The sequence below is a fragment of the Passer domesticus genome, chromosome 10 (genome assembly GCF_036417665.1).
Source record: "Passer domesticus isolate bPasDom1 chromosome 10, bPasDom1.hap1, whole genome shotgun sequence".
Classification (NCBI taxonomy): domain Eukaryota; kingdom Metazoa; phylum Chordata; class Aves; order Passeriformes; family Passeridae; genus Passer; species Passer domesticus.
This window is the reverse complement of record NC_087483.1, coordinates 21787929-21796667: the sequence shown is the minus strand read 5'-3', so window position 1 is coordinate 21796667 and position 8739 is coordinate 21787929.

Sequence of the window (8739 nt, the reverse complement as noted above, 5' to 3'; positions counted from 1 at the left end):
AAGTACAGGCTGGGCATAAACCTTACCTACTACGTAGTCATATTGTGCATACAGGAACTGTATCTAGCTTAAACCCAGGGAAGAAAGCCCCAGGATCAAAGCCAGACTTTGTAGACATATTTAATTATGTATTACTGGTAAAGCAATAAAAGCTTACAATATGGGCTCTATTCACAAAAAGGACATTGTTTTGTCATGTTCTTCTTGTAAATTCCTTATGCATGACTCAAAGTGTCATTTTACATGAGATTCATAAAGACAAATGTCAGTTCTACATGGGTGTACCAATGTGTTACAGAGTTTAATCAAAAGCAAATGTGTGTGCTGAAATCATATGTGTCATTAAGAGCATTTTTGCCATAAATCGAAACTCCTATTATGGACAACAGACTGAGCTCCTATGCCATAAAGCTGCACTAGGCCTTCTGCATTTCCTGAGAAAGTTTACCAAATCATTTCAAAATGCAGTTATGAAACACGGTGCTCTATAAGGGAACTATTATCTGAGGGAGGTACTTCAGGAAGAGTCTACATACTTAGAATTTGTATTTCCATTTCAGGTACTGTCAGAGAAAAAGGTCTTTAACAATGTATGGCACTAGAGATCATCGAAAGAGTTCAGGTTTAGTCTTTATAAAAAAAAGTTAAAGTAGCTGGTGGGTCAGAAACTTTGGCTGAAAGAATTAGGAGGTATGTTATTGGGGAAAGAGTTAAAGGCCAATAAAACAAGGATAGGTAGATGTTGGAGTGTCATGAAACGGAACACTGACAAAATGCTGAACAGTAACTTTCATAGCTATCACAGGGAGGCATCAATGCATCACAACTGCATTGGAAAAAGAACTAGAAAGCTTGCTTTTAAATGTTGCCTTACGGCAGTAGTAAATGCAAATAACATAGAATCGTTTATAGTATTAATTACAGAAACAATAATGGTCAAAGGTGAACTTACAGGAAGGAAATAGAAGTGCTATAATAAGTCTTCATGTAGCACATATAATCTCCCAATTTATTATGCTTTATAACCCTACATCACCTAATTTATGTTAGCAAATAAATCAGAATTTACTGTTAAAGAAATACAAGTAAGTAAATAATAATGAGATGAAGATTACCAGGAAAAAATCAGCACCTGAAAGGCAAAAGGACGCATGGCTTGTCTAGATTTTTAATGCATAGTTAGAAAATCTGAAAATATCACAGACATCCAGGAAGCAAACTGATAACATATATTCAAAAAGGAAAAGCAAGCATTTTTCACTGTGTTTTGTGAAATACTTTTTCTATCCTGCTTTCCTCATGTATTACTGACGTGTGTTGACTCTGCAAATGAAACTGCCTATTGTGAAAGAGATACCCAGGGAAAATCAGCTAGTTCCAAAAGGTTATTAATACTAATGAATGGTACTTGACTCTTGGAAAGCAAAAAGGACTCAGAATTAGATTCTTACCTCTGATCTACATCTTGGCTGATTCCACTATATGGTATTTTATTACAAAACAGAGCAAAAGCCAGATTCTTGATTCCACTTGCTGTTTCTCTTCATCTATCTTTTAATTGTTTAGTGGAATTTAAAATTTAAATTCTCTTGCCCACCAATTTTGCCATTTTCCCCCATGTTCTTACGGGGGGAGATATTTGCCCCACAGTTGAACACCACAGGGTTCATACTCCCTTAACATACCACAACAATCCTTTCCTGCCGTGACATCTCACTCTTCCCCACCATGTGTGTTTCCCCAGATTGAGAACTGTTAGGACAGAAAAATGTTTTAAATAGTGATAGTGATCATCTTCCATCTATACAGAGAAAGATTCAAGTCCAGACAGCTTTTCTTCATTTATGGAGCTGAAGACATGACCTTGGTGAATAAAAGTAATTCCCTACTGCCAGTGAAGAGGTGAACTGATCCCTGCATTTACCCACTGAGGGCTTTTCTTGCAGCTTTGTTATACAATTGTTACCAGCAGTGAGTTTTCTTTCACTTGGATAACCCAAGTTTGAGGTTCCTGCTGAGCCAAGCCAGACAGAAACCAGGCACCAGTGGTGCTACTAAGGGGCAAGGCAGAAACCAGGGAAAGTTTGTGGGGGGCCAGCTGAGTGACACCCTCACATGGATCAGAACATCCTCCAGGTCTGCAAAATGCGTCTATCCTGACTTCAAGCCCTTTGCATATGTAGGATAATTTTGTGTGACTGGGAGTTGTTCCCACTCCAAGTATCATCAAAGTGTCCATTCTGAGGGAAAGTTATCACTTGTTTCAGGTGTCACTGGCACCAGATTTAATTTGTTGCTATATAATATAGGGATGGATATCCTTGTATCTCCACAGGGAAGTGCTCTCTTTTCCTTTTTGCTTAGAAAAAAAATTGCATGCAAATAATATTAGGGGTTTTTTCAGTCTTTTTCATTTCTTTCTTTCCTCTAACCTGAGTTAGAATTCAGTTCAGGTATATGTAAATTATCCCACAGAAAACTAAATATAGCAACAACTGAGAGAGATTAGATGAGTCTGTGTGTGATGTTTTTGTGAGCTGCAATTAGACAGCCAGCAGCTTCCCTTGTAAATACCAGACTTTAAAGGATAAAAGGCCAGTGAATGTTTCCTTCAATAAAGTGCCTTGGGAAAAAAAAAAAAAAAAAAAAAACACTCTTTGCTTGCCAAGTGGGCTTGAAAGTAATTTCAGATGGCTCATTCCAAATTCACTGTATTTTTGCCCATGTGTGAATGCAAATTTTTAAGAATCAATAACAGGTTTGGTTTTTCTCCTGGGTTGGAAAGAGTTATAGTATAGGAGGATTCTCCTTGGGGTGAAATTTCCTGCTTTAGCAAGGGACTCACCTAGGACTGTGCCTTGCTTGCACTTGTTAAAGCTTTCTTTAGGTTCTTTGAGTCGTGCTTAACCCCTGGGTGAGTATTCTGCAGAGGAGGAGGATGTGTGCCTGAGCTTGCTGCTGCTCTCACCAGGCTGCAGCTCAGGCCCCGGCAGGAGGTGTCACCTCTCTCATGGTTCACCTCTGCTCCTGCAGCACACGGGGCTCTCCAGAGGGAATGGGTGCTTCAGCCACTCGCTACAGAGACAATTTACAGGGAAAGGCCTCACAAACAAGAGATAAATAAAATTATTTAAAAAATAACATTCAGTTCTAGGGACAGAAATAAAATTGACAAATGTTAATGTTCAATTGTAGTTTTGCCATGCTACATTTTCTTGTGTCAAGGGTAGTTGATGGAAACAGATTATGCCATGAACAAATGAAACCTCCAGCAAGATTTCACAAATCTTGAACTTTACAAAATGTTCCAGCATTACAATATGTTGAACATTTTCATAGCAGTACATACAGCTTGTCTTCTTCTTTTTTCCCTGCTATGATTATTTGACAGAAAAAGGTTTAAGATGTTTAGTAGAAGAAAGTACAGCCCCCTTGAGATTCAAAAGTTGTTTCTGGTTTTGCTGTGAAACCTCTGTTGTTGGCTAGTCACCCATGGCAGGTCACTGTTTTTCCATTTTTCAGATAATAATAATACAAGTTATCTGTTTTCAACCATTACTGAAAGAATCTCCAATTTTACAGAAATAGTTTTATGTCACTGACTGAAGAACTGTATAATAGGAAGATAATAAGTTTTTTAAAAACCTACCATTTCTGCTTATTTCACTGAAATTATTGCATTTAGGAGAGCTTCAGAAGAGTGATACAGTAATTAGAATGCAAAAAATAATGCATTTAATAATTTAAATTCTCCATAAGAGAAATGGGAAGAAATAGAGACATCATGTTTTTAGACAAGTAGTTTGATAATAATATAATAAAAGAAAAAATACTCCTCAATTACATTACATGCATGGAAAATTATTTTCATATGTGAGGAAAAGCTACTGACTTAAGAAGCAAAAGGAAGGCTGATTCTCATACTCACTTCACAGAATTATTGAGTTCCTAATTTCCCTGTAATGTTTTGCATTCTTTAAGGACTCTGCTTATATTTGACTTTCCTGTTCTACTTTTGCACTGTAGGTACATTACATGAAGCACAATGTATTTTCCTAATGGTGAATACTCTGAATTACTCTTCTGAAAGAAGCAATAATAGCCCAAAAGCTGAAATTATTCAAAATCTCACAAGACAGCCCAGGCAGTCTTTTAGCAACAAACTGGTGCTTCCTTTTCCACCAGGAAAACTCATCTCAGGGAATCTCAGGCACCTGCTATCTCCATACTGAAACACGCTGAACAGGAAAATGTCTCCAGGGGCTACTAATGGGAAGAAGAAGGAGGGCTTAATGCATAAAATCTGAAAAAAAATTTATTAGTTTAATATTAAGATAAAAACAGCCTAATAAGAAAAAATCAAAATGTCAGGTTATATCCTTTAGGCTTTTCAAGACCATGCCAAGGCAAGACATAGTGAGCTGTGGTCTTGCTTCAGCTGTCAGGGCAGTTGGATTTCGCCTCTAGGAGTATCAGCTAAGGAAAAGGCCACCCTGTCTTTGGGAGAGGTGAGAGGACAGAGACAAGAAGATCTTTCCACAAAGAAAGAAATTACGAAGGCACTTGCAGCAACTGTAAACCAGATTATTTTGTTTCATCTGCTAGCCTGGAGCTAAATGTACATTTAACACTCCCCAATGAGGACAGAATGCAATTTCAATCCATGAAATACCTTTCATTCAATCATTTTTCAGTGACACCTGCTGTATGTGCATCTCAGGGCACAAAGAGCCTTTTTTTGCAATGTGATGTGTTTGTAACACCACAGAGCACCTGCCCAACGCCCCCCAGGCCAGCTGCACTTTCTGTGGAGCATTCCCAGGGAGGCTGGGAGAGCTGGAATCTTTCAGCCTGGAGGAGAGGAGGCTCCAGGAACACCTCATTGTGTCCTTCCAGTACCTAAAGCAAACTTAATAAAACAGAGGGAGAGCAACACTTTACACAGGCAGGTAAGTGATCAGGCAAGGAGGAATGGCTTTAAACTAAAAAAGGAAGGACTTAGATTAGACTTTAGGAAGAAATTCTGTCCTCAGAGGGTGCCGAGGCACAGGAACAGGTTGCCCAGAGAGGCTGGGGCTGCCCCATCCCTGCAGTGTTCAAGGCCAAGTTGGGTGGGGCCCTGATCAGCCTGGCCTAGTGGAAGATCCCTGCCCAAGAAAAGGAACTCAGAGATCTTTAAGGCATCTGATCCAAACCATTGTGTGATTCTATGATCACGTCAGGTGCTGGAGATTTTGTGCTACCCTTCCCAACAACACTGCTCTTTGTGAAACCTGCTCTGGCTGAACCATTCCCTCTGCTTGCCCAGGATGGAGGATGTGCCAGTTGGACACTGCAGTGTTTGCAAGAGTGACCAAGCTTGTGGCACCAGTGAGAATCACTCTGGAGGTTTGTAGCAGTTATAATGGCTTCCCTGCATATCCCTGCTGGGTGTCATTGGTTTCTGTCCTTTCCTGCACAGGTAATTCCAAGAACTGTCAGCTGCACTACTCAGTGTCACCCAAACCGCAAATGGGAGAACTTTCTAACACACAAAAGAGACCCAGATCAATTATAGATGTACAATAGCAGTGTGAGAACCTGGTGGAAGAAACTGAATACTGTTTTCCAACCCGCTTTAATATTGGTTTAACAGTCAGGAGGGAAAAAAAAACCCACCAAACTATTATTTAAGAGAACTTTAATTGAAAGTTTGTATTAAAAGTCTCTTAAAGTGATAAACTTCTCCTTCTGATTGTTAAAACTGTGAAAGATGACTGAGAAATATTTCAATGGCTTCTCACCTGCCATTGTCACAGGTGACTTTCTGGCAAGATGGCATTCAGCTGCGAATGAAGAACTAATGAAGAAATTGTACTAGAATCCCACAACATTTGACAATTTGTACCACTGACAAAAACTGCTTTTCCCAATAATATTTCAATATTTGTTTAGCTGTCTTGATTTTGAGACTGTTTCTAACTTACTAGGAAAATGAATTAATTGATCTATCTTGTTTGTCAAACAAGATGGAACTCAATTATGTTATTTAAAGTAACTCCAAGGGAAACAATGAAAATTTCTGCAGAACACTTCCCAACAGAGAAGCACAAAGCAACATCTGAAAGCACAGACCAGGATATGTTTAAAATGCAATCAAATGGAGGCAGTCTTGGGCTAGCTTTAAACTCATTAGTTTAGATGTTGGCAGCACAGCCAGAGCAGCCCAGTGCTCAGCCTGGAGTCACATCAACTCCATCAATAGATGGTGTATTTACCCAGCTTTTGGGTGGCTCATGCAACCCACACCCAGCACTGAGCTATTGGAGCTACACCCCCAGTTTGTGTAAAGGTCATTAGAGCGACTGTATGAGCTGCAGGCAGGGCAGAGCAGATACTGTTCCATGCCTTGGCTCCAAGGAGGGTGAGGAGCTGTGAGAATGCTGTTTGTGTTTGCATCCGTGCTGTGTAACCCTAATGAGTCACTCCCAATGTCCAGTGAGAGATACATTGGAACATGTTGACTCAGGGACAGTTATAAGGAGACTGTAAAGGGCTATAATTATAAGATTTGCTAATGGGACTGGGTTATTTTGTCCATGACAGGTCTTTTTGTAGGTCAAGTGGTGATACTGCTGGCAAGTCAAGCATAGATCAAAATATTTTTACTATAATGAATAGCTGGGTATTGTCTCAGTTGACTGCAATAGTCCCCTGCTTTTTAAGTGAATACTTGTTTCCATGTTTCTTTACATGTAGAAGGACAGCTGTAATAGATTCAAGAGGAAAAAAATAGGAAAAAAAGACACAAAAAAACAGTATTATTCATCTGGTTAGCATGACCAATGAGGATGTTAATATTTTACAAGAAATGCAAGAAAAAGAATGGGGTTCAAGACCAAATGCACATGCCAATACCACAGGTACTTCATCTAACACATGAAGTGGGTCATGTAACTCATAAAACTTATATCTAGCATCTCAGAAATTATGTTTGCCTGCAACATGCTTGATTTGGATCCCAAATGAGTCAGAGGTGAAGGCAGTGGGCCGTTCAGCAGCTCAGCAGGCAGGGCGTTATGCACCTTACTGGTGCAGAAGGATCCCATGTCAAATCCCACCTGTGTTACCTCTTGCTAATTTCATTCTTCTGCAATATTTTCTCTGCCTAGTTTTAAAATCAGTGTTCTCAGGTAGCTGGTGAACAGTTATCAAACTGAACTCAAGAATTCATCTTCTCATGCTTTAATAGATCATTATTTTCAACATGTGATAAAAACACTTTCTCTGATGAGTTCAGTAATGAAAGAGAATTTTTACAGAAGCTCTTTCACTGCCTGGGTCCAGTACCTGTCTTCAAGACTGAAAATTTCAGAAAGGATATAACTTACAGAGGGTCTTTAGAAAAGAGAAATGGCATTTCAAATCCTTGGGGAAACCTTCTCAAAATGTGCAGTAACTTTTATGCAAGACCAGAATGACTAGACAAATGTTATGATATTTATCAGAGACAGAGTGGGAAATGTTGAAAAATTTTAGTACTCAAACTAGATCATTATCGATAACCAGTTTCAGGCATTTAGCACTCAAATGAAATACAAGAGTCATAACATGGAAAAGCTCCCTGCTGAGATATACACAATGCTTTGCAAGAGAAAAAGAATGTTTTATTCTTCAGTAGTTTGACAACAGGCTAATAGCTTAGCAGAGCAAAAGAGTATTCAAATACTGCACCTGCTATAGCACAGGAAGGGATTTTACTGAAAAACTGCTAATAGCAACCCAAGACAATTTAATAGGACATTGTCCAGAGGTCTTTCAGTAGAAAGCTACTAGGAGACTATATAGAAGACAGGAAGATAGACGGATGCAGAAATCAACTTTCTTTAAAAACTGGCTCTTAAGAAGTCATAATCTGAGCACAAATGAGCTGTGGAACTTATATGTGTATATCCAGTATTCAAGCAGGACATCTGTTATTCAAGAATTGACAAATGTATTTGAAAAAATAAATCTGTTTTTTTAATTTGCAGATTGATTACAAAGACCTGTCTGCACAGCAATACATTTTTTTCTGTTCAAATCTAAATAATAATTGGTAAATTAAAATGTGAACTGGAAATGTTAATGAAAACTACCTAGAAGTTATCTTTACTTGATAAAGATACTTTACTTTCTAAAGAAATAACATTCCTTTACAAAGCAAGATGCAGAAAGCACTTTAAGGGAACATGAGAAGGTTCTGTGACATGTTACAGCATATGGCATGCCACTCACCAAAATCAAAATCATCACAGTCCAGTGTTGTCATATGAATTGTACCATCTAAGTTGTAACACACACTGACAACAATTGTGACTCCATCATTTTGTTTAGCAACATGTCCCCCATGTTAATGTCAGGTGGTTTGGCCTTTGCACAGCAGCTGAGGCTCTGTGAAGGGAGGCACTGCAGACCACAGAGTCGTTGTCCTGCGCTCCTGAAGAGCAGAGAGTGAAATACCAGATAAAAACCCAAGGAAGAGACGTTTGTATGACAAAGTGCTGGTACCCTCGGAGCAAGATGTAGCAATAGATACAGGCCAAGCAGATACAAGAGATCAGCTACATTATTTGTGATTGCAACAATCATAAATAGAGTGGGAGAAATGGTGAAATACATATATCTGTCTTTCTGATGCAGCATAAAACTGACATCTTGCCCATTTCTTAACATTAAAGATTTTTCTGCTGAGCCTGTGTTGTTGTTTTTTTCCGAGAA